At 41.6% G+C, this 27,087-nt stretch overlaps 1 protein-coding gene across 1 annotated transcript in view; it reads right to left on the reverse strand.

Annotated features, from left to right (window-relative positions):
* RAP1B (RAP1B, member of RAS oncogene family) overlaps positions 1–25,606 on the reverse strand; it is a 79,812-nt gene extending 54,206 nt beyond the window's left edge. Inside the window, exon 1 of the mRNA XM_067564065.1 lies at positions 25,392–25,606. The gene's annotated coding sequence lies outside the window, so the exon portion shown is untranslated. The remainder of the gene's footprint in view (positions 1–25,391) is intronic.
* Between the last annotated feature and the right edge of the window lie 1,481 nt (positions 25,607–27,087).

A 27,087-nucleotide genomic window follows, 5' to 3' on the forward strand; every position in this document is an offset into this window, starting at 1 on the left:
ACCTGCACACGGTGTGCCATGTTTGTCTTTCTCCCAAAGGATAGAAGCAACTTCAACTGTATAAAGTGCAAGCTGGTCTCCATATTAGAAGAGAAGGTTAAAGGGCTAGAGACCCAACTATCAACCCTGTGTTACATTAAAGAAAACAAAGATTTTCTGGATAGAAGTCATGATTTGTTACTGCAGGCACAGCATGTGGATGAATCAGAGAGGGCAGATTAAAGAACGGGGAAGAAAACTGGCAACATGTGACTTCCAGAAGAAAGAGGAGAACGCATATACCCCCAGTGAAGATAAGCAATAATTTTCAGGCTCTCTGCACAGGTACTACGGTGGAGAACCGTTTGGAAGATTCATCTGAGGGAAGAGATCAGAAGGAAGCCCCATCGATCAGAAGCCATGGGATACATTGTCCTAGTGATGGGGGTTCAACAACCACCATTCCCAAGAGGAAGAGATGGGCGGCAGCGGTTGGGTCTTCCTTCTAAGGAGGATGGCATCATCCATCTGCCATCTGGACCAGGAAATTCGAGACGTGTGCTGCTTGCCTGGAGCTAGAATTCAGGATGCGATGGAGAGTCTGCCAAGACTTATCAAGCCCTCAGACCGCTACCCCTTCCTACTTCTCTGCGTGGGCACCAATGACACTGCCAAGAAAGTCTGCAGTGACCCACTCAGGGTTAATGTGGCAAGGAGGACAAAGGAGTTTGAAGTGCAAGTGGTGTTCTTGTCCATCCTCCCTGTTGAAGGAAAAGGCTCAGGTAGGGACCATCGAATTGCGGAAGTAAATGCGTAATTATGCAGGTGGTGCTGAAGAGAGGGCTTTGGATTCTTCAACCATGAGATGTTGTTCCATGAAGGATTGCTAGGAAGAGACGGGATCCACCTAACAAAGAGTAAAAAGCATCTTCGCAGGCAGGCTGGCTAACCTAGCGAGGAGGACTTTAAACTAGGTTCGCCGGGGGATGAGGACCTAAGCCCGGAAGTAAGTGGGGAAGTGGGACACCAGGAGGAAGCGCAAGGAGGAGAGCGCAACAGGAGAGGCCTCCCGATTCATACTGAGAAAGTAGGGCAATTGGCTCGTTATCTTAGGTGCCTGTACACGATTGCATGAAGCCTTGGAAACAAGCAGGAGGGACTGGAAGTCCTGGCACAGTGAAAGAACTATGATGTGACTGGAATAACTGAGACTTGGTGGAGAAACTCACATAATTGGAGCACTGTCATGGATGGGTATAAACTGTTCAGAAAGAAAAGTTAAAGGAGTTGCACTGTATGTAAGAGAGCAATATGATTGCTCAGAGTTCCAGTATAAAACTGGAGAAAAGCCTGTTGAGAATCTGTTGGTTAGGTTTAGAGGAAAGAGCAACAAGGGTGATGTCATGGTGGGCATCTGTTTAGACCGCCAGACAAGGAGGATGAGATAAACGAGGCTCTCTTTAGACAACTAGTGACAGTTTCCAGATCACAGAACCTGGTTCTCATGGGGGACTTCAATCACTCTGACATTTGCTGGGAGAGCAACAGAGCAGAGCACAGACAACCCAGGAAGTTTTTTGAGAGTGTTGCAGACAAGTTCCTGGTGCAAGTGCTGGAGGAACCTACTAGGGGCCGTGCGCCTCTTGACCTGCTGCTCCCAAACAGTGAAAAATTGGTTGGGGAAGTTCAAATGGGTGGTAACCTGGGCAGCAGTGACCATGAGATTGTAGAGCAGGATCCTGACAAAAGGAAGAAAGGAGAGCAGGAGAATACAGACCCTGGACTTCAGAAAAGCAGACTAATTCCCTCAGGACCTGATCGACAGGATCCCCTGGGAGGTAATATAGGGGGAAAGGAATCCAAGAGAGCTGGAGGTATTTTAGAGAAACCTTATTGAGGGTGCAGGAACAAACCATCCCAATGTGCAGAAAGAATAGCAAATATGGCAGGCGACCAGCTTGGCTTAACAAAGAGGTCTTCCATGAGCTTAAACACAAAAAGGAAGCTTACAGGAAATGGAAGCATGGTCAGCTGAGTAGGGAGGAATATTAGGAAGGCCAAAACACAATTGGAGTTGCAACTAGCAAGGGAAGTGAAGGGTAACAAGAAGGGTTTCTACAGGTATGTTAACAACAAGATGGTGGTCAGGGAAAGCATGGGCCCCTTACGGAATGGGGAAGGCAACCTAGTGATAGATGATGTGGAGAAAGCTCAAGTACTCTTTTTTTTTTGCCTGTCTTCACAGACAAAGTTCAGCTCCCAGGGGAGGAGGTAAGCAGCCCTCAGTGCTGAAAGAAAAGTTTCAGGGCTATTTAGAAAGGCTGGACATACAGAAATCCATGGGGCCGGGTGCAATGCATCCGAGGGTGTTGAGGGAGTTGGCTGATATGATTGCAGAGCCATTGGCCATTAACTCTGAAAACTCAAGGCGATTGGGGGAGGTCCCTGTTGATTGGAAAAAGGTATAGTGCCCATTTTCAAAAAATGGATGAAGGAGGAACCAGGAAACTACAGACCAGTCAACCTCACCTCAGTCCCCAGAAAAATCATGGAGCAGGTCCTTAAGGAATCCATTTTGAGGACCTTGGAAGATAGGAAGGTGATCAGGAACAGTCAGCATGGATTCACCAAGGGCAAGTCATATCTGATCAACCTGCTTGCCTTCTACGATGAAATGACCGGTTCTGTGGATGTGGAGAAAATGATGGACATGATATACCTTGACTTTAGCAAAGTTTTTGATACAGTCTCCCACAGTATTCTTGCCAGCAAATTAAAGAAGTATGGGTTGGATGAATGAATGGACGATAAGATAGATAGAAAGCTGGTTACATCATCAGGCTCAATGGGTAGTGATCAACGGCTTGATGTCTATTTGGCAGCCAGTAACATGCGGAGTGCCCAGGGGTCGGTGCTTGGGTCGGTTTTATTCAACATCTTCATTAATGATCTGGAGGATGGGATAGATTGCACCCTCAGCAAGTTTGCAAATGACACTAAATTGCGGGTAGTGGTAGATACCCTAAAGAGTAGGATACAGAGTGACCTAGACAAATTGGAGGATTGGACCAGAAGAAATCTGATGAGGTTCAACAAGGACAAGTGCAGAGTCGTGCACTTAGGAAGGAAGAATCCCATGCACTGCTACGGACTGTCTGACTGACTAGGCAGCACTTCTGCAGAAAAGGACCTGGGGATTACAGTGGACAAGAAGCTGGATATGAGTCAATGGTGTGCCCTCATTGCCAAGAAGGCTAAAAGCATATTGGGCTGCATTCTTCGGAGCATTGCCAGCAGATTGAGGGAAGTGATTATTCCCCTCTATTTGGCACTGTTGGAGGCCACATTTGAAGTACTGTGTCCAGTTTTGGGCCCCCCACTACAGAAAGGATGTGGACAAGTTGGAGAGTGTCCAGCAGAGGGAAACAAAAATGATTAGAAGGCTCGAGTGCATGATTTATGAGAAATTGAGGGAACAAGGCTTGTTTAGTCTGCAGAAGAGAAGAATGAGGAGGGATTTAATAGCAGTTTTTAACTACCTGAAAGAGGGCTCCAGGTAGGATGGAGCTAGGCTGTTCTCAGTGGAAGTAGATGACAGAACTAGGAGCAATGTTGCAGTGGGGAGGTCTAGGTTGAATATTAAAAAAAACCTCTCTCACTAAGAGGATGGTGAAGCCCTGGAATGGCTAGGGTGGTGCTGAAATCTCCATCCTTTGAGGTTTTTAAGGTGCAATTTGACAAAGCCCTGGCTGGGACGATTTAGTTGGGGTTGATCCTGCTTTCAGCAGGGGGTTGGATTAGATGACCTCCTGAGGTCCTTTCCAACTCTAATCTTCTATGATTTGATATTAGTTTCAATCAATTTGTCAGGTATAGATGTAAAGCTTAGTGGTGTGCAATTCCCTGGATTACCCACACCGCCTTTTTTAAATATAGGCAATACATTTGCTACCCTCCAATTCTCTGGTACAGTATCTGTTTTAATGAGATAATGCTTTTAAAAGAAATGCAGTAACATGAACTCAAATACACAAGACCAGTCGGAAGCTGAAGCCGTGCCAGAAAGCTTCAGCAACAAAATTCCTCTGGGGAAGTGCTTGGGACTAGGATGTAACTGTTCTGAACCATAAGACTGTCTACAGAAGAGGATCAACCAACCCCTTCCTTGCAAGGTAAAAGGAAGTTTTCCAAAAACCCAGTTTGAGTGAATTGGAAGGCTGATTAAATAATCCTAATCATTGCTGAACTGTAGTCAGAATTATCCACTTCAAGAACCAGTATAATGCCAGGTATGCAACATATTACAGTATCTCTCCCTATATAAATTATTTCAAGAACAGTCAACAGCAAGGACAGACATTCTCAACAGCATACTAGCTGTAGAATGAGAAACAATAAGCCATCTGCTAGTTGATTCTGTTCTTGTGCAACACATTGCCACGTGGGAGATCAGAGTTACTCATCTCAGAAATTCTCACACCTTCAGCAGGCAACAGTTGGAACAGTAGGGAGGTGGCAGCAATAGAATAACACTGACTAGATATTCAACATTGCTTCAACATAGAAGGTACTCCTCCAGACTGGTAAGTTAACGATAAGCAACACTAGTACTTCCAGTGAATTTTATGTTGAAGAAAAGACACTTTAAAGCAGATGTGGGTTGTGGATTTAAAGAAAACACCCTCTTTCCAACCCTCTCTCTCTAAGAACTTGTGTTTTACCACCTCCCCAACCTACACTTGAATTTTGGGTGCTGCTACCCAGCTGTTAGAGCACAACCTCACTACATATTTTAAGCTGTATTGTAACTTGGTCCCTAGCTTGGTAACATAGGAGACTCTCTTATGTCCTCAATACCTAAAAAAGATGAACTGCCATCAATTCATCTCAGTGAAGTGTAGGCTCTGAAACCCAATTACAAGTTAAAAATGTGCAATTTTTCACCTTTGCAGATGCATCCAAATGGTGCGCTTATCCAGTTTTCATTGAGGATATGCCACTAGAACTAGGTTGCAAGTTTGGTGGAAGAGTAATGAGGGTATATTCTGAAGAGGTTTGATGAGCTGCAGTAGTGGGCTTGCAAGACAATACAGTGAAAGAACAAGAGCCACTCACATGTCCTTGCAACAAAAACTAAACCAAGATTTTTTTCAAACCTGGCTACCTGAAGTTAGGTGATTAAATAAGCAGCCTCACTGCCCAGTTTTTGAAGTGTGAGCACCCAACCTGGGAGCAACCAATGCTGAAATGGGAAACCAGTGAGTGCACAGCAATTTTAAAAAAAAGTTAGTCTACTACTTATTTAGATGCCTAATTTTTGGCACTAAAGTTTGGAAGAATCTTGGCATAAATGTCCAATTGCCAGGCTGTAAGAAGATATGAGGGGCCATTTCCCTCCCAATACTAAGTCAAATCATATTTAGCACCAGCAGATAATCAATTCTACCACATATGCTTTTCTGATTTGATTGGGAAATTACACTGTCACTTGCTTTTCTGGTAAATATAAGCCACTAATTTCTAAAGTGAAGAAGGAAATTCCAGACTTTTCCAATCTCCTCTCCAGTCACATTCAAACTGAGGCTCAGCCTCAAGCAGGCTGTAAAGAAAGCTTATCCCTGACATACACCTGTCAGACACACAAGGAAAGCCATGCACTATGGCCATCTTCCCCTTCCCTCTGAAAACTACTTTTTGTCACCAGTCTTTCTTCCACTAATTCTGTTCTCCTTACTCCACTCATTCAGGCCTATCAGTCACCCTGAAAGCTCAGTACTGCTGTCCCAATATCACTCGTCCCAATCTCAGCTTCCCCTGTTCTTGTCCAAGACATAAGAAACCTAACACTTGGGCAGATAACTTTATTTGTTCTGGGAAATAAGATTTTCTCATCCATAAAAGAAACGCCTGTAGAGCCTAAAAGGGGGCTTTTAAAAGCTGTCCAGACAGTAAGGAGAAATGAAGGAAGCAAGAGACAACCCATCCCCTCCCCACCCAAAAAGTTCTCTTTCCAGAAAGGAAGAAAACACACATTCCCGCACATCATGCCAAACACTGTATTCTCAAAGCGGGTGCAAAAGAGGGTGACAGTCACACCCTCTTTTCCAGATTCGAGCTGTGGAAGTGTATTGTGGATGGGAAAAGGATCCCTGACACTATGTCATACCTTCCCTAGCAAGAGTTGCCAACAGAAACATATTTCTCTCAGAATGGATGAGATTGATCTTTGGTAAGGCTGCCAGATCTCCCTTGCTGCTCCACTTCTAGGCTGCTGAGACAGAACATGTAGGCTACTAGGCCAGCTCATCAACTCTAGAAGAAGATTGTTTGTTTCCTCCACGCTGGCTCAAAGACAAGATTGGGAAAGATGACTAGTATTAAGAGATCTGCAATCCTGAAGGCCCTTGTTTTAGGTTAGCCAAGAAAAAAGGATGCCCAAGCCACAGAGCAGCCAGCAGAGGTTCGTTCTACCTCCTAGAGATTGGAAACAATTGGAGCCTGGTAGTGAGCAAGATCCATAAATGGTGACATCTTAAAAAACAGTTTTCCTCTTTACCCACTGAAAGGGAAAATACATTATACAATCTTTGCTGGCATAGCATAATAGATCATTTCTAATTATGATTGTCCAAGCAGTTGGCCTTTCTGGAAGTGATTTAGTTGTTGTTCTGAAACAGGTTCGATTACTAGTTGAAATCCACCCCCCAATTTATTTTGCACATTTCATTTCACCATGTGGGTCTTTCACATACAGGGTAAAGAAAAGCCTCTTAAAGAAGGAATATGTAACTGCAAAACCACAAATACCTAGAGAGCTTACAAGTCAAACTTCTGCGTCCCAGCTGTTAAACAAGACCGACACCCATTATGTTCAAGAGAATAACAGGACTTCCATCTTGAGATTAGACAAGTTTAATATAGTTGCAGATTCTGCTAGCACCAGACCTATGTTTTGAAGTCTAAAAATAAAAGCAGTAACTTCCCTCCTAGGAACAAATATCATCCAAACAAACCTTACTGCGACTGCCCACAGACTGACAAATTTGCTTTCTCTGATAACTTAGTAAAGAACTTAAAATTAGCTCTGTGTCATGGATGATGCTGTGATAATAGCTCTGCATACTAACATCATGACTGTGCATACATGCAGAGTTGACTGTGAGGATGACTTCTCCAGTCACAGAATGCTTCCTATTTCCTGCTCACTCCACCTCACCCCCTGTGATAAGAGGAGGAAAAGAAAACAGGGATTAAACACCCACTCCCAAACAGGCTCACAACAAACAAGCAGGAATTCTCCTATACCCAACTTCAGCAAGACTTCTTAGCTTCTAGAATCTCAATTCCTCAGGGCAGAGGATGGATCTAACAGTATAAATACACAGAGGGGCCAGGAAATTAGCAACCAGTCAATTGAATAGGCTGAAGTGACAAGAATAAAGGAGACTGCTGAATGACCCAAAGTCATCAGTCATTTTTGAAAAGTCTTGGCCTTGACTTTGAGCATTCACCAATACCTCTTTGAGGGCAGACTAATTTTGCTATATGCACTACACTATTTTAACTCATAACTTATTGAATAAGTGATGACTCCAAGGAAGACTTCTTTGCAAAAATGTCTTGTAACCTTATAATCAATTACTAATTTGTGAACAATACAATTAATTTATCTTGAGTCTTCAAGTTAAAGTTTATGAAACACTTTACTGTTTTAAAAATAAGTACACAAGGCACAGAAAAGAGTGTTAGAAAACATGCACGCTAATATACACAAATGTTTTCTCCATTTGTTATCAAATACTTTCAGTAAGACTAGTTACCTAGGGTTAGTCTCAAGATCAGCGAAATTGACTTCCATAGGACATTCATATAATCAAGCCACCCAAATAAAACTAAAAATCAGCACATTTTATTGAAATTCTTATCACCTTCCCCATCTATTTGTACTATATTTTACAGTAAGACTTTATTTTGCTTCTATTGAGATTAGAAGAATAATTAGTAATCATGGCCAAAAAAACTGACAGACTGACAGAGAAAATGAAGAACATTTTATCAGAACCAATTATTTTAAACTAATAAATCTGAAAGTAAAGGTGAACAGATGATTCAAGAAATGTATTTCTATTTATTACATCCTAGGAGAGGCCTCAGATATTCTACAGGTTTGTGTATATTTGAAGCATATAAAAAACCCAGACTAGCTAGTCAGCTGAAGCCTGGTAGTACACAATAATGGTCTGACCTAGTATAGCCAATGGTTCTTCTAGCTCAGTATCCTGTCTTCCGACAGTGGCCGATGCCAGATGCTTCAGAGGGAGTGAACAGGGCAATTTATCGAGTGATCAATCCCCAGTCATCCAGTCCCAGCTTCCGGCAGTCAGAGGTTTAGGGACACCTAGAGCACGAGGTTGCATCCCTGACCATCTTGGCTAATAGCCATTAATGGCCTTATCCTCCATGAATTTATCAATTTTTTTTTTAAACCCAATTTTTGGCCTTCACAACATCCCTGGCAACGATTTCCGCAGGTTGACTATGCATTGTGTGAAGTAGTGTTTTTTTTGTTTATTTTAAACCCACTGCCTATTAATTTCATTGGGTGACCCCCAGTTCTTGTGTCATGAAGGACTAAACAACACTTCCCTATTCACTTTCTCCACACCATTAATGATTTTATAGACCTGTTTAATATTCCTCTCCCAGTCTCTTTTCCAATCTGAACAGTTCATCTTTTTAATATTTCCTCATATAGAATCTGTTCCATAACCCCTAATCATTTTTATTGCCTTTCTCTGCACTTTTTTCAATTCTAATGCATCTTTTGAGTTAAGGCGACCAGAAATGCATGAAATATTCAAGATATGGATGTACCATGGATTTATATGGAGGGTATGTTATTACCAAGTGGTTCAGCTATATTCCCCTCTTGGACTAACTCCTGGGCCCCACTGAAGACTAAATTAAGAACTGCCTCTCCTTTTGTGGATTCCAGGACTAATTACTCTAAGAAGCAGTTAATAATGGTGTCTAGATATTTTATCTCTGCATCTTATCCTGAGGAGACATGTTTCCAGTCAATATGGGGATAGCTGAAATCCCCATCATTGGGTTTTCCGTTTGTAGCCTCTCTAATATCCCTGAGCATTTCACAATCACCACCACCATCCTGGTCAGTGGTATATTCCTACTGGTATACTCTTATTATTCAAGCATGGAATTTCTATCCATAGAGATGGTAAAAAGAATCTTAAATGAATCAATCTATGTCTGACTATGCTTTCTTTCACACAGTGCCACTCCTCCACCAGCACAACCTACTCTGTCATTTCTACCATTTTGTACTCTGGTATTACAGCATCCAACTGATGATCATTATTTAACTAAGTTTCTGAAATACATATTATAAAACAACCTCACTTAATACCAGACATTCAAGTTCACCCATCTTAGTATTTAGATTTCTTATATTTGTATACAAGCACTTATAAAAATTTGTCAATTTTAGTTGTCTGCCTTCATGTGATATAACTGAATGGGACTCATTTGACCAGTTCTCTTCAGTTCCTACATATACTTAACTCCTATCCTCTCTTCTGAACCAGGATATAGAGTATTCCCTTCAATAAATCCTCCCTGAGGGATGTCTCTGTCCAAACTGTGCTCTTCCGGACTTCTCAGCTTTCCACCAGCCCTTAGTTTAAAAACTCCTCTATGACCATTTTAACTTTACATGCCAGCAACCTAGATTTACATTATGCCCACAATGATGAGTTAGTCCATAAAGCGGATCTACATTAGGGGTGAAAACCTGGGTCTAATCAAGTCAGTGGGAGTTTTGCCACTCATTTCAAGGAGGCCAGGATTTCACCTTAAAGGTTTACTCAGACCGATTTAGTTAAAGTACTGCAACTTTTTAAGTTTAGAAAAGTCCATAAAAAGAGATACAGGAGCAGAATTATTGATGTCATCAAAAGCCTTTATACTTATGGCTCCAGTCCAAGAGTAGCTATTTCTTCCTGAATATACATATCCTTTAAACCAAAATTCAAGCTATGAAACAAAGGAGTATTGTGGTTTGATGATTTATTTATTTATTTTTAAATAAAGAGTATATATGGATACTTCCACTTAGGCTGCACTTTGAAGAAGGCCTCCCCCACTTCGAAGTAGTTAACTAATCCATTAGTGGACAGATGTGCAGCTACCCATTGGGTTAGAAAATCCCAAAGGTGGTGTGCTGAACAACTGTAGGTCTATGCAAAGTATCTATATCAGTACCATCAAGAGCTTGTAACAGAAGGCTAGTGTAAATAGTTGGGAAGCGCACTTAACACATGTCAATCCACAGAAAATGTTCAAAACAAAGTAAAGTAAGGAGAGTAAAAAGGAACGCTGCATTTATAGCTACCAGCAATAGACAGACTAGCTACTCTGCAAGTGATCCTGATATTTTTGCAAATGAGAAAAACTGACACTTGTTTTATTTCTTCCATCTGTAAACACAAAAAACTATCAAAGCAGGTTAAAATTAAACTTCTGTTTCATCAAATGGATGTTAGCTAGTTCTTTAAAAAGATCTTTACACATGGTTTTCTGCTCAATGACCATCTCTCAATATTATCTAAACTAATGTCTGTCTATCTTAAAAATATTTATTATAAGTTTTGTAAGGGTGAAGGATTTTAACAATACAGAGTCCATCTTCACTATGGTGAAGTAAAACTAAACTGGTGTTATGTGGTGGTCAGTTTAATATAGTTAGCTGGAAATTACACTAGTAACTTCCAACTACAATTCATTTACGAAATCTGAACAAACAGAAAATGTAATGCAACTGTAATGTAACCACTCCACTATTTGAATGCCTTGTGAGGTACAAGTTACATACAAACTGAATACTGCTACTAATTCAGCTCTACGATAGCCACTGGTGCTTTTCCACAAAATTTAGGTCTAGTGAACTGCAGCATACATGAAGCTTCCACAGAAGTCTCCTAACCTGAGTCTCTACCTTTCTGTACCAGGTCTGTCTGACCTAGAGCCTCAAACATGAGAGTATAACCCCTCTAGTCAGTCTTAAGAAACTAAGGCTAGGGTTTGAGAACTGACAAAAGCAGAAATTGAACTACATATTTAGAAAACCTAAATGAGATTTTACAGTAAAGTATCTAACAAGTTCATGAGAAAGCTAATTTGGTGACATTTAGCCAATAGAAATCATGTCTTGGAAAGATTAATACAGTACATTTGGGATACTTCCCTTTCAGAAGAAGTTACAAAAAAAGATCACTGCTTAAATCTAAACCATAGTCCAACACGTCTTAGAAACGTTACAGTTTTGAAGCTAAAATGTTAAATTTCATGAGGAACCCCCCCCCTTTTCCTTTTTTTAAATACTGTAATTTTAAGGTCAGAAAAGCAGGGTTAGAAATAATAGGACCCCATGAAAAGGGGCCTTGCTGTGGAAGTTTCAAAGAAAAATCATAGAATATATTTTTTCATTAGAAGTACACTCATTGGCTGTTTGGAGAACAATGCTCTCTTGGCAGAAGTGATGGCACATGGAAATTTACTTTTACTACACAGAATTCTTCATTAACACTTTTTTCCTTAAAGAGAGCAAGATATTTTAGCATTATCTGTAGAAATAAATAAGATCCAGCTTGACTTATCCATATCATCTGCTTATACTTGCTGATTCTGGTTCAATTCTGCTTGTGATATTGATTGCCTGACGAGCCAGTCAGCTTTTGTGTTTGGATCCCTGGATGTGACTGGCCTTTATTGACATTAGATGATGCTCTGTCCAATTCAGGAACCCTGATGTTATCCTGCTGTGACAAATCCTTTGTCTGCCATAAACAAGCAGGGAGAAACAATCAAGTGATGTTATATACATCATTAAACGTTAGTAACTGGTGATTTTGGATGAATCACCATTAGGGATCCTAGAAATCTGTTGTGTCAGAAAAAAATGCAGAATTTGCATTTTTACAGAGAATCTCTAGTTTTTACATTTTGTGAAAAAATAAAAACATACACAGTAGAATTCCATTTATCTGGCTCTCCATATTAACCAAACCGGGGCTGATTTTGGTTTTTTAAACACAGATCATCACTAGCTTTAATTGCCTTCAATGACAGGAAGTTTGTGTTCACATTCATTTTTTGTTTTGAACATTTTCTGTGGATTGACATGTGTTAAGTGGGCTCCACAACCATTTACACTAGCCTTTTGTTACAAGCTTTTGATGGTACTGGTATAGAGACTTTGCATAGACATACAAATGTTCAACCCACCACTTTTGGGATTTTCTAATCCAATGGGTAGCTGCACATCTGTCCACTAATGGATTAAAAGTTATCTCCTTGGGGGGGAGGGGGGGCACCAAAAGTGAGAAGAGAAGCCTTCTTCAAAGTGTGGTCTAGGAGGAAGTATTCATATATACTGTAGTTTCCAGTTACCTTAGTATAGTTCAGGCTAGCAACATAAGATTACTAAATCAACTTATCAACCTTTTAAAGTTTTATATACCTTTCTCTCTAACATTAGTACTTTCCAATTAAAGGATACGCTTATTCCTAGGCCTCGGTCTTATTACACCAGAATATATTTGTTTTAGCAAGAGTAAATTAATTTTTCTGATAGCTGTCACTGCTTCTGTGGCATTAATTCTAAACTGTCACCTACATATAGATTATAGTCTATGGAGACCCTTGGGATCTTACAGTAGCAAGCAAAACAAAAAATCTTTGAAAATAAAGGAATCATTGATAATACTGACTAGCTCTGTGACATTTCAGATACTTCACTTGTTCATTCTTCTGGTCCAAAACAGTTTACTCAGTTCTTTGCGACCCCCCAAAATATCTAGTAATCTGACAGATACCGGTTATATTTGCACACTGTATGGTCTGTATCTTATTGAATAAAAAACAGAGAAAAGCCTAAAAGTGGTAAACTCCCCCAGTTCAATGGACTAAGCACCTGCTAGTAAAGCATGTTTTTCCTTATTCCACTAGGCAATTTGTCAGTCTTCTCATTTGAGAACCTGTGTGATGCAGTAAGTTCAAGTCACGAACTGACTAACACTTGAAATGAATTGCACCTTTTTTATTTTTCACCTCAAGATCCATTGTTTCAGAATCTTCCCCTTTTGTAACACATTTACTATCTCTGAAACACATTCTAGTCGTGAAATCGTAAAAATTAGTTTAGAAGAAGATAATTTCACTGCAGTTTAGGAATAAGGAAAACACTTTACCTTTATCTACGACTTTTCCACTAATTTATTTTTTCCTAAAGATATTTCTCCTGTAAATTCTGCTGCAGCTAAAAAGCAGTTTTCCTTTGCTTTCAGTTTCCTGTAGTCTCAGCCACAGGTGTAAAATTACTGCTCTTGAAGCAAAAAAAGAAAGCCCTTGTTAAGTTAAAGGAGTCAACCAAGGCATCTGATAAGAGCAAGAGAACCAGAGAAATCCTATTTACCATTCATTCAGAGTTTCATCTTTAGATTTATAGGTAGTTCCTTTATCTACTGCTACACACTAGAACAGCTCATGAGAATACACTACAGTAGTGATTCCCAACCTGTGGCCTGTGGGGTATTTCAGAGTGGCCCACAGCTCCCCTCTCACTGGCTGCAGAAGGGAGCCCTTCCTAGGGACCCAGGTGGAGGGCAGTTTCCCTGCTGCAGCCACAGGGCTGGGAGATCTGTGCTCTGCCTGGATCCCTAGGCACTGGGTCCCTACTGGAGCCAGAGGGAGGGGAGTACTGATCTCCCATCCCCATTGGCTGCATAAGAGAGCCGCTGGCTAGGGACTCAGGTGGAGTGCATGGTTTCCCTGCTGCAGCCAGGGGGATGGGAGATCCTCCTCACTGAACTCCTTCCCTCTGGCTGCAGTGGGAGGAAGAGGGGGACTGCTGGCTGAGACTGGAAGCCCTTAAGAGTTGCAAAAATTATATGTGTGGCCCTCGGGCCAAAGAGGTCGGGAACCATTGTACTATAGGTATCACAAGTCATTGCCAAGGCCTCAGTGAAATACCAAGGCCTTGTCTAAATGAGAAAAATTGCATAAGTTTAACTAAATGAATCTAGTTAAACGGATGCAACCTCTTCCCCTGCCAATACACACACACTTAAATCAGATTTTAAGATTTTGCTTTAATTAATATAACTTGTGTCAGTAAGCTACTTAATTAAGCGACTCTTCATAAGTGACTTGCCCAAATGTAACTAGATGGTTTAACAACATTTTTTCAAAACAAATGCAAGTTTTGTTTTTTGTTTCCTTGATCTTTCCAACAAGAATCTTTTCTTACTGGATTATAGTGTCTCTCCAGTAAAGTCAATGCCAATGTCAATTTAGTTAAATGAGTCACACTGAACCTTTATTCTACAGAACACTGTTAGAACTTTCAGAAAAGTTCTGCTATCAGATTAAGAAAACCCAACTCGTGGCTGAAAGGAACCCTAAATGTGAGCCAATACCTCTCAATCTTCCTCAGTATGAGCAATTAATTGATAGCTCTGTTTATACTGTGACCATAAATGTATTGGAGGACTGGTTACTGCTGCTAATGCCTAACCTCATCATTTAAGATACCTTTGTTAATTTCATGCAAATCATCTCAGCAAAATCATTCAGATATTCTGGATGAAGCTTAATATTAGAGGCAGAAATTGAGTGGAAGAGTCACTATTTAAAATTTTAACCCCGACTTTCAATATGAAACAATTTTATCCATCACAAGTTTAATCAATTCAGTCTCTACTCTGCTAAAGATGTCCTCTTTTTATACGTATGTTCTAAGAAACACTACTACTACAGTTATGTTTTGTAGAGGCTTGTCCATGGCAGGCTAGCGTGAGGTAAATTATTTGCTACTGATGCACATGAAGTTTGTTAATGTGATCTGATCTAGCCCCATTTCAGAGGACCAGATTACATTGCATTAATCAATTGTTAATGCACATCAGCAAGGTCCACATATGGACAGTTAGGCTTTGTCTACACTGGCACTTCTGTCAGTAAAACTTTTGAAAAAACTTTTGAGAAAAACACAACCCTGACAGACACAAATTTCACCAACAGAAGTGCTGGTGCGGACAGCCCTAGATTGGCGTGAGACGCTCTCCTGCCACTCATTGGCATTGATTTAAATATGCCAACAGGGGAGCTCTCTATCAGCACAAAGCAGCTACACAGGAGACCTTATAGCAGCGCAGCTGCAACGGTACAGCTGTGCCGCTGTAAGGTCTGTAGTGTAGATATAGCTTTAGTCTGCAGCAGGCCAGCCTGTGGTAGATTTATACTTCAGCTTGCTGCACATTAAAAGTTTGCCATTGGTTCTTCATTCCTGTATTTGTTTGCTACCAGAGCACTCAAATCAGGAAACGCCAAGGTTAAGGGTTCTGTAAGAATTAGAATACTATGCTTCAGAAAGAGAGCTGATCAAAATTCAGAGTTCTCGGTTCACAAGACATTTCAGAATCTCATATTGAGTTGACTCCCAATAAGCCAACAGAGACACACCTAGACCAGGAGTCTGGCAGCCTTGGGGCAATCTACACTGCACAGCTGCCCCAGATGCTTGGACCCTGAGAGTTGGTCCCAGGACTTCCAGCTCCCTACTATGGATCCAAAAGTCAAGCAGTGGATAGAGCTGGGGCACCTAGAACTTTTAGGTTCCTGGCTCTGAGCAGGAAGCCTGGAAGCCCTGACATGGCTGGGCTGCCAAGGAGCCCCAACTGGTGCCCAGGCTCTCAAAGTTCTATGCTCCCTGCTCTGCACTGCAGGAAGTCCAACAGTGCTAGGGCTGGCAGATGTTCTGGAACACAGGCTCCCTGGCAGATTCAATCAAGCTAACAAACTTGCCAAAACATTTCATGTCAGCAAACTGGTATTTTCCAATTGAACTGAACTTGTCAGAAAACTTTTGACCAGTTCTAAAATAGTATCTTGCAATGAAAGACACTTTTATACACACAAGAGTTAAAATACAACCACCAAAGTTTTGGGGTTTTTTTAAACTGAGATTGTGCACTTTGTTTCTTTGTGACATATGAAGGACATCTGGAAATTCAGTGTTTTTAAGAAAGCTTGTCTGTTTATCACCAACGAAAAATCAGGAGTACCAACTTATCTTCTTGGTTTCAACAGAGTGCTTGGGAGATCTCAAGACAATTTGTATTATGAGCGCTTACACTTTACCTAAAATGAAGTGTCTTCAATTTTAAGACATCCTTTCTTCAAAATATTTGTAATTATAGGTAAATAAGTTTTACCATAAAGCAAGATTTTAAGACTAATCTTTCCCTGTTCAATTTTTCCTTTGTTCTTCTAATGTCATTTCACTAGTTCTCCAGTCTATTTTCCAGGCTACAAAGGACCCAAATTTCTAATGCAAAAGAAAGCAGAAATTTCAAAACTTCTTTATATATCATGAAAAGATTAAAAAGCTTGCAAACACCTTTTTTTCTTCCTCTGCAGGTCACCTTTAAGTCTACACATACAAAACAGTCTGTCATTTCTAGATTAGAGTTCTTAACACACAAATTTAACTTGAGATTCTATATCAGTTCTTTTTTCATAATCTCTCTCTAAAAAGTTTAAGTAGAACTTCAAAGCTGCGCTAATCTGCAAAAGAAATATAGATGGTGCTTGTAGTGATGCCTACATAGTTATGGCTGGCTAACACTTCCCATTACAAGACCCTGCTTTCAGTTACTCAAAAATGTGCTGAATTTCAACCACTAAAGGTTGAAGTTTTCCAAGCAGGACCTTTGTCTCAAGCTGAATCTTTTAGTTAAGGCATTTCCTCAAAATGAAGGTTTGGGGGAGTGAGGGGTGGGGGTTGACCATGTTAAAATTTTCTTGCAACCATATCACTGAGTTCTTTCTCCCCCATGTTTTATATCAGGGACTTCATTTGTAAAAGGGATCACACCTGCTGTAAAAGAGGTGCCTTTGACATGACCTTCTACCCAAAATTTAATTAAATTATTAGTTCCTGAAAAATCTCATTTTACATACAATACCTATCTCATATACAGCAGTTTTCATCAGTAGATCTTATGCCCAGTAGAGAGAGGTTAGACGCTGACAGCACTATTCTCCAAAGATTCCATCTACATACAGATTTCATCCTCACTGTTCCTACATACTGACCAACCTGAGAATGCACCAGATCCCCATAGAATGACTGAACATGCTCTATTCCAGGGCTGAGTAAGATTTTTTTCTGCATTTGTTCATCCAAGCACTAGAACTAATAATAGGAAGACACTTGTACTCCTATGTTCTCCCTCCTGGCATTCCGACAGTCTGAAGTATAAAGACTCTGCCCAACTTGCTCAAATGCAGAGGTGTAACGAGAGGAGAAGGGACGGGTAGGCTGGTGAAGGATAACCAAGTTAGACCCTTCTGCATCTATTAGAGCACAACCTTCTTCAGAACCTGGAATTAAAACTAGAATTCCAGAGTTCCAACATTTCTTGGTTGTCAGTAAATAGCTGGGAATACCACTGGCAAAGTGTGCCTCCTCTCTCTCTCTCATGGCTGGTCCACATGGAAGATGATAGCCCACTTTTACTAGTTACCCCATTTTAAATGACAGAAGGGCTGTGGATCTGGAAATTCCAACTCTGATGACATGTGACTGTTAATATAGTTCTAAATAATGGAATTTAATTTTTTTTAAAGCAAACTAAAATACAAATAATCTTATATAAAAAGGCTACATTGAAAGAATGCTAGTGTCTCAAAGTCAAGAACTCAAAAGTGCTAAATTACTGTTGCCTGTGTTTTTATTACATTACATACTATTTTTCAGCAGACCCCTGCCTCATTCAATGCACAAAATGCATCTGTGCTCAGGGAGTGAATCATGTTGTGTAGAGAATGCGGCTGTTGCCATCACTTGTGCAGAAGTTGGAAGGTATGTGGTAAATTAGGTAAGGCGGCACAGGAATAGAAAGGATGGTCTCATAGTGAAGGCAGCTGAATGCCACTCTGAACTGGATTCTATCCTAAGCTCTGCCACAAGTTCTCACGTGATGTTGAGCAAGGCATGAGAACCTAACTTTACAGGTAGCCACTGTGTGTTCCTCATTTTCTCTGTGCCCTAGCTTTAATCACACAAGGCTTGATTTGAGGACGTGACAAATGCTCATAAATGCAATTCAAATCAATGGCAGCTGTGGTTTGAACATATGAAGAACTATAAAAGTGAGAAGTCAGGCCTTCAGTATATCAACTTGGACACACAAAATTAGTGATTTTTTAGCCTTAGTCTGTATGTCCAGCTCTCCATCTAGAACTGGAGATATTGCCATCTTACCTCAAGGATACTGTAGAGACAAATTAATTAATGTTTGTGAAACATGCAGATGATATGGTAATGAGTGACAGTAGTGGTATAGAAAAACCCACACAAATTAATACAGTACTCAATGCAGGGTTTAAATAATATGCAGCAAATAAGGCATGGGGCCACACACTGAACAAGCATGATAAAAAAAAAGTTGAATTCACCAGCCATTCTGTGCACTGAATGGGATGGGGTCCTGTGGAAAAAACATTAATATGATTACAGAATTAAATACTGTATCTCACACACACTCATGCAACCAAATTAAGGTCCTATAGGCGAACATAATTCTGGCATTTCCTAATGTTTGAGTGCTTGACTTTGCAACCTTTTCATTCTTCTAATGTATTTTTTTTATTTATAATTGGCAACTTGTATAAGCCTCAAATAGGCATTATGTTAGCTACAATCTTCTGTACTCATCTCTACTCATCTACAGCAAGAAGCTGTTCTCCTGAGATCCTCAAGAGCTTCACAGCTGAGGAAAGCTTAGAGGAGGGCTCTTGCCTGTGTATCTTATAAAGCGATCAGAAATCCATCTGAACTCCTTCACACTTCATAAAGTCACAGGGATTGAGCAAAGAGCACTTGCAGAGCATCTGCATTACACCCATGCATGCACGCCGAACACATTTGCTTCGCTACTCAGCTAAACTGGCCATGCATGCAACAGCAGTTTAGTCTCCCAGCTGCAAGTGCTACAAGCTTAGCACATTTCAGATTGGATTTTTTGCTGAGTATGAAGAATAAGATTTTCTAAGAGTCATAACTTGAAGTCAAGAACAAGTTTCACATGAACATATGTACACTTCAATCAACATTTCCATTCCACCTTTTCAATCCCAAATATTTAAGCTTTATGCTATTTTAAAGTGTCTGCAGTATTTTTAAAATAAATAAAGGATAATTCCTTCCATTCCCCATATTTAGGGAGAAAAGTAACTTTCTTAGCATTTCCAAGACAGTTTGCCTTTGGTTGTAGAACAAGTCTGGAAGATATCCGATCAAAAGTTTCATACATTTGTGTTTAATTGCAGGCAGGAGATTAAATGGATACCATTACACAAGCTTACTTCGCTGTCACTACTGCTTCTGTCATAAGTGCCCAAACAACTCAAGTTTATACACAAGAATCATACATTTTGCAATTACGCTTCATCTTAAATGAGGAAATTAATTTTCCATCAAGCCTTTTTAAAAAACAGAAATATAACTGGGTGGGCCTGATCTAGCTGCTACTGAACACACACATCTTAGATTTCAATGGAGTTTACATGTGCAGAGAAGCAATCCTGAAACTTCCCCACACTCTTCCCTACAGCTTGCTGACAAACTGCTTATTTGCAGGTCATCATTAAAGAAAATAGATGCCGTCTAAATTGGAAGTCTCTGAGGACTGGAGAACTACTGGAGTGGCATCAGAAGACAAGAGAATTAACATTGAGCAATGGAGAGGAAACAGTTTTAGTCAGGAACAGTAGATTAGTAGGAGAGACTAGGTCAGGTCAGGGTCAGCTACCACGTACTACCCCAGTAGTCAACAAAAGGATCTCCCCTAGGGCCAATCTTGACCTACTAAATCAAGGTAAGGGTGGTAAAACTTGGCTTATGCTAGGGGAAAATGGCATGGTTAAACCAGACCTCTCATCAGAATCTAGCAAAATCCAGATGGTTAAAAACTGTAAGACCTATTTTCAGTTCTCAAACAAGCAAGTTTGTTTAACATTCAAAACCCCTCTACCCTTCCTTAGGTGTGAGAGCTAACAATACACTCCCAACAAGACCCTCAACAAAACAAGGGAAAAATCAAAACTGCGATTACTGATATTTTCAAGGTTAAAAAACAAGAGGACATTCAGCCTAGTGGATATATAAGGCAAAAAAGGACACAAGCCCAATTAAAAATAATTTCAAGCTCATCCTTAACATTTTTCTGTAATTTACAGACACTTTCTATTTCATAATAGCTGTTCTAAGATTACTTGTCTAGGTATTAGTTCTGGAGACACTATTAACACTGGCACATAGTATGCTTAGTGTTCAGAGGAACTGAATGCAACTAAGATTCAAATAATCTGCCCCTTACACTGCAATGCCTGCTGGAAAGGTACAAGTGGCCCAGGAAACTGAGAATTGGAGTAAAAATTAGAGGCTTGTGGAAGAGACCAGGGATGCAGCCTTCATAGTTTCCATGGAAGAAAACCCCTAACTCAACAGAAGGGCCTGATCTATGCTGCTGCCTGGCCTTCCTGTCCCAGCAGAGTCCTTCCATGGCTGCATAGCAGAAGTTGCTTCAAGTAGCGCCAACTCCCATTTGACTTTCCAGTTGTAAATCTATGGACTAAGCAGTAAGTGAGGTTGCAGAGTGGCTTCTTCCGGTTTCATCGCAACAGTACTTTGGAGCTCTGTCAGAAGAACTTCTCTAAGGTCCCATGATAGAGTATACTTCGTGAAAATCACCACAGAAGAACCAGGAGTCAAAATACGGTGACATTAAGGAGAAGTATTTCTTGAATGATGGAGATATAAAATGAAACTGCTGCTGATATATCCAAAGTTACCTACTTTATAGTTCTCAATTTCAGGGATTGCAACCCTCCTCCCTTTGTTTATGGCTAAAAGGGAGAAAGTGTCAGATAACTTTTTCTGTATAACATGGGATCATAGCATGGAAGTAGTTGAGAACCACTTAATAGTATATAATCAAGTGCAAAACTTAAATCACCCTTATTTCAGTAGCCTTAAATATTTTATAGGTTTATCTAAGTGGAGGAGATTTGATATTTTGCAGCTAAGAAATAATTCACAGGGTTTTAATTTCATTTTTGGAAAAGAGCTCTTACCACAATAATGCTAGAGGGAGGGATATTGATCTGCTCTGTATGGTAACTACCAGATAGTGCTTGTCTAGACTAGGGACTTGTCTACATGGGAAAAGTGAACAGAATAGCTATTCCACTAGAGCTGTGCCAGCATAACTTCCCTATGTGGACACTATTCTGGACTAAGAGTGACTAGCTATTCCGCTATTGCTATGCCAGTCAGTTTCCCCATGTAGGACAAGTGCTAGGAAAGAGTGCATTTTAAAGTATATTTTGCTAGATGTTTTAATTAGTGTTGTTATACCGGATTTAAGTGCTAATACACTTTAACACCTTTGAAAATATGTTCAACTCCTGGTCAACTCTACCAGAGTTGTGTTTTTTGTTTTGTTTTTTTTATTAAAAAAACAAAACAAAAACACCAGCACATAAGATATCTCAGCTCACTTTAAAAAAAAAAAACAAAAACAAAAAACCTAACTTTTTCTAACTCTAGACAAGGCCCTAGAGACTGCCTTCTCTAATCAGCTGAATGGTCCAAGATGGTAAATTGGTATGTGTACATGCACGGGAGGAGCTGCATTAGATAAGAGTATCAGAAGTAACTATCAGGAAGACGACGACATCCAAAACATCCCTTCCTCTGACAAAGCTGAACACACACAGAGTTCTGTACCCAACTCAGCAGGGATGCAGATACTTTGACATTACAGAACATATATCTCCTGCCTTGAAATACATACCAAAGCAGACTGAAGAGTGCCATTGCCCACCACCACACATTGAACTTTAAAATTCTGATGTTACCGTAACTATGTTGTAATTTAGAAAAGGAGGCAACTGTCATCGGAAGTTGTGACAATTTTTGAGTATGTGAATTTAGTTTTAGTGAAAAGTGAACTGAGCGCGCTAAACTAGGTGTGTCCAACCTACCGCCCACCAGAGCATTTTGTAAAGCTTGCGGCCTGCTTCAACACAATACACTAACAAGCTGATTCATTAGTGTTTTGTCATCTTGTCATCATGTTTACATCATTTTAGTTTATACAAGTTTGTACACTGACACTACTGTACATAGAAACAATGTGTCTAAATACATACAAAACAAGCTGAACTTAAAATATAAATCAATACTGGCAACTTTAATCTTATTAAAAGATGTAGAATCTGTTTGGCCCACACAAGATTGTGCTTAGGTTTGTGGGGTCCTTCTGTGTATAATAATACAATAATAAGTTTAGCCACCACTGCTCTAAACAGTGCTTTAATGTCATTTTTTTCCTGCAAGGAAGTTAGGAGGCGAAAAAGAGGTTTTCTGGGTGGTTTTTTTTTTTTTTTTTTTTTTTTAAAGTTAAGCTTGATTTGTAATCAAAATTAGCAATTAAACTCCAGTACTCCCTCCCTCAATCCGTTCATTAATTTCCATTTCCCTTTTTGTGGATCTACTCTCACCCAGATTCAAACTTGTGATTCTGCTCTGGCAAAATTCCACCAAAACTGCAACAGTAATCAGTTGTACTTGGTACCAATCTTTTCCCCAGCACAACATGAAACAGAAATTGGCTTATACTGGCTCAGTTTTACTCCTTGTGATGAACTGTACTCATAGTGGGGTTTTAAAATAAGGTAGTACAATTATATCCAAGACACATATATACCCCACATTGCAATAGTATCTGAGCACCCCACTTGCTCAGATGAATGCTACAAGATTACCACACACAAAAGGAAAAGTTTTGTTTACCCTCCCAGTTTCTGTACTTTGCACATTTTATAGCAATTTGTGACAGCCAATTTCACACCTAGATGTGAAAGATTATTTCTGAGATACTCCACCCTCAGTAGGGAGGATGTTCTAAGCATGATCAGTTTTGTTGTAAGTAGTATCATATAACATTTAGATGGTATACAGTAGTTCTTCAGTAGTAGGATTAAGCAGGCTTTGCTTAGTCTTAAACCTTGCATATTTAACAATTGTAGTCTAGCAATTTTATACGAGATGTCCATGTAACAGGCAGGTACCAGGAGACAGTAAGTGGCATCAGCTGACTAAGTAGAGACATATCATATAGAATAGCAGACCACAGAGGTTTGTAAATATATCTGAGATTTAGCTGAACTACAATTTGGCATAATAGTTTTTCACCTCAAAGCTGAAAGAATCTACACAGAGCTGGCACATCTGTCTACCCTCACTGGAAAGCCCACTCCCAGCTGCCTTGTAGACATAACCCTCATTGAGGAGTCAGTTTGCTCATTTCCAGCCAGAAAAATGGATACGCCATGTTCTAGACTACTGGCAGTGTACCGTGAAATAAGGAACTAGAATCCTGAACAAGCTGGGTTAAAACATTTAGAAGCACTTTGAATTCAGCCCTTTACTTAGCTTTCCATCTAACAAAGGTATACGTCAGCCACAAACTTTTTAACTAAGCAGTAAGAATTGTTTTAAGTTCAGCAAAGAGTACAAAAATACCTTTGCAGTGTCAATGTATGACTTTGTATAAAGAATTGTGACGATCTCATTTGAGTGGCTATTGTGCAGTACATGTGACATATGTTGATAAGATTAACTAGGAGAGTCAAGAAGCATAGTTGCAACTGAAAGATGAATTCAACTGTTTTAAGTAACTTGGAATTTATATGTACACATACCATGAAAGCCTTGGAAAAACATCAATTCCACTAGCTTTGTCTGACTATTTTAAAGCCCACCCATTATGTGTTTGAACTAACAAACCTCAGAGTTCCTATACAAGAGCTGATTATTATATTTAATTAAATGTACTACCAAAACTTCTAGATGCATGAGCACCAACTGCATTAAAAATGCTTGGTTAGTGATGTCTAAATATGCTCTTTTACAGGCACACACAGTTACATGCTTATACCACAAATAATATAGAAAGTCTTTTTTTCTCCAAAATGAAGTCATATTTCCTAAGTAGCATTTATTAACCATTCCTTTAAAAAAGCAAAGAATACCTGCATTTCAGTAAATGTTGTTGCACAATCCAACTTTTCTCAGTTTGGAACAATATTATGAACACTTCCTGCAAAGCCTTATTTCATTCTTCTATGGTATAAATTTTGACAGCTTTTAGTCAAGACACCATGACTTTTTTTCTAATATACACTATACCTCAAAATTGTGGGCTTGATACAGAAATTGTTGGGTGAGGTTTTTCAGGCAGTATTATGTAGGACTTCAGACTAAATCATCATAATTGTCCCTTCTGATCTTAAAACCTATGAATTCCTCATGTTTCTTTTCCTTTTTTATTGGGACAAAAGCCAGAAGACTTATAAACATTAAACAATTGCAAATTTGCAGTGTTCTCTGTTTACATTGCAAGCTCTTCCTGGGCAGGTACTCTGCCTTCTTAGCCCCACTACCTAAGGGCTCAGCACAGCTGAGGCACTATATAGATCTTACAGAAACCATAAGTTTAAAAGAAAAAAAGATGCAGGCACGCCAGGATGAAGCGAGAACGCTTAGCGAGGTGAGATCCAGCGCAGTCTCAGTGCGTTACCCGTGATGCCCGTGCTCTAGGAGCCGACACCAAGGCAGGGGATAGCAGCCTCAGTGCAATGCGAGTGAAACGGCCGAGGCCTACGGTTCTAGGCTGGACTCTCCCCCCACGCCAGGGGAGGGTGGTGGAAACAGTGAGCAGCATCTCGCTCCAGCAGCCGATCTGCCGGACTAGGTGGGGCTGAACTGAGACTTCCCACCACCACGGGCTGATGGCGCGGGGTGAGAGAACTTTCTTCACCGCCCGCAGCGGAGCGGAGCGGCCCCTGACCCGCGCCCCGGCCCACCCCTAGGCGGGCTGGGAACAGCTCAATGCGGACGGGGTTACAACTTTCCGCTTCCGCCCTAACTTCGGGGCGGGCGCGGCGCCGGTCCCCCCCCGCTCGAGTCGAGGTAGCGAGCGGCAGCCAAGCCCCAGACTCCTGCTCCCCCCCCCACCCCACCGGGTGTCCCCGCTGCCGGGGAGAGGAGACGGCGGCGGCCGGTCTCGGTCCCTGCTCCGCCATGTTCAGACACTTGCCCCCTATGCGCACGGGGCGCTCTTCTCGCGCCGCCCCGCTCCCTCTGCCGCGGGGCCACCTGTGCCAGACACACGCCGCCGCCGTCGCCGCTGCAGCCTCCGCCCGCTCCCGGTGCCGAAGCGCCCCGCTCCCGGTGCCCCTCAGCCCCGCGCCCCTCTCACCCGCCGAGCTCGCAGCGCCGCGCCCGCCGCTCCCCCTGTCGCCGCCTCCCCGGCCGAGCCTGCTTCGCTCGCCCGCTTCCTCTGCCGCCGCTGCCTGCCTGGGCGAGGCTTGAGAAGCCGTCGTGGTGACGCGCACGCCGCTGCCGCACGCCGAGCCTCGCTTTGGTTTCCCCAGCTCGCTCCGCTCGTCGCGGGGAAGGGAGGCGCAGCGGCGCAGGGAGGGCTGACCTCGCTCACGGATGGTCGCCGCCCTGCTTCCAAACTGCGCACGCGCGAGCGTGGAACGGGGGTGCGGTGCGGCCCCGCCCCTTCCCTTCCCACACCTCACTCAGACCCCCCCCCCTCCCTCACTGGATCAGGGAGACTGCCCCCCCCATCGCGTGGGTAGGGCCGTGCCCGAGAGAGGCCGGGCCGGGCCGGGCACGCCGTCAGTCAGGAGCCCGGTTCAGCTGCAGTCTCTACTGCTTGGGCGCGGACTGGGGGCGGGTTGAGTGAGCTGAGGGAGGCTGGAGAAGTCTTACTCTCTGGCACACAGCAGGGCAGGGAGGCGGCTGATCGCAGCAGGGGAGGCAGGGTGGGTGTATTGGCGGGTGCTCTAGGGTGGTGCCGGTGGGGGGGCAGCACAGGTGGGGGTACTACCCAACACTGTGGGGTTACTGGGCCAGTATCTGTCGAAGTTGGGCCAATAAAAGATATCACCTCTCCCCCCTTGTCTCTAGCATCTCTGTCATTATGAGCCTTTGACGACCAGTGCAGCTTGTCATGCCCAGGGATTCTCACTGCATTGAGCTGTGTTAGTGCACAACTTCCAGCATGCTCTCTGAGGAGTTTGTACTACCCCCTTACCCTTGACTTCTCCACTCATGCTCCTAGCAACTCAGGCACCCCAGAAGCACAAACTGATCTATCTTGCAAAGGCACTCAAAGCCTTCTGTGACCTCAGACAGGTCAAGGCCCCTTATTGAGCTTAGATTCCCCATCTGTGCTTTAGAATTCGCATAATCACAAATATTTCATGATTGGCACCTGTATGTTCGTGCTCATCAGATACTGGCAGGTAGTTTGAGGAATGAAATAAAGCAAGATTTAGTCCTCCCTTGGTATTGCCGTCAGGAACTGAAATATGAGCAGGCTAACTCTAGGAACGTTTGAATTGCATTACTGGACCAGACCTATGGTCTGTCTAGTCTGGTATCCTGTCTCCACCTAAGGTAAGCACCGCATGCTTCAAAAAGAGATGCAAGATAAAACACTGTGCGTATACAAAATTTGTATCCATAGCCAATCCACTATCCGTAGCTGCGGATATCTGCGCCTATAAATCAGATTTCCATGGATTTGCAGGGCTCTGATGCAAGAAACCCCATGACAGGCAGATAAGGAAGAATCTGTTCCCTGCCAAGGTCTCATCCTAATTCCTAATAGTTACAGATCAGTTAAAATTGTGATTTTGGTTTAAATCCTGATCTCAATCCATAAAGAGCTCCTTAAAAACCTGGGGAAAAATGTAAAAAATTAAAACATGCATAGACCCCTAATTCTTACCCACATTTGTAAAGTGCTTTGAGATCCTTGGATAATTGGTGTCATATAAACACAAAATATTATTACTCTGGACATGCCTTAAGTCTCCCAACCCTTACAACCTTTCATTAGCCTCCACTGCCCCAAGGCAGGGAACCCCTTAACATTGAAG

The sequence above is a fragment of the Emydura macquarii genome, unplaced genomic scaffold (assembly GCF_026122565.2).
Source record: "Emydura macquarii macquarii isolate MOO-44397 ecotype Brisbane River unplaced genomic scaffold, CSIRO-AGI_Emac_v2 contig_2636, whole genome shotgun sequence".
Taxonomy (NCBI): domain Eukaryota; kingdom Metazoa; phylum Chordata; order Testudines; family Chelidae; genus Emydura; species Emydura macquarii.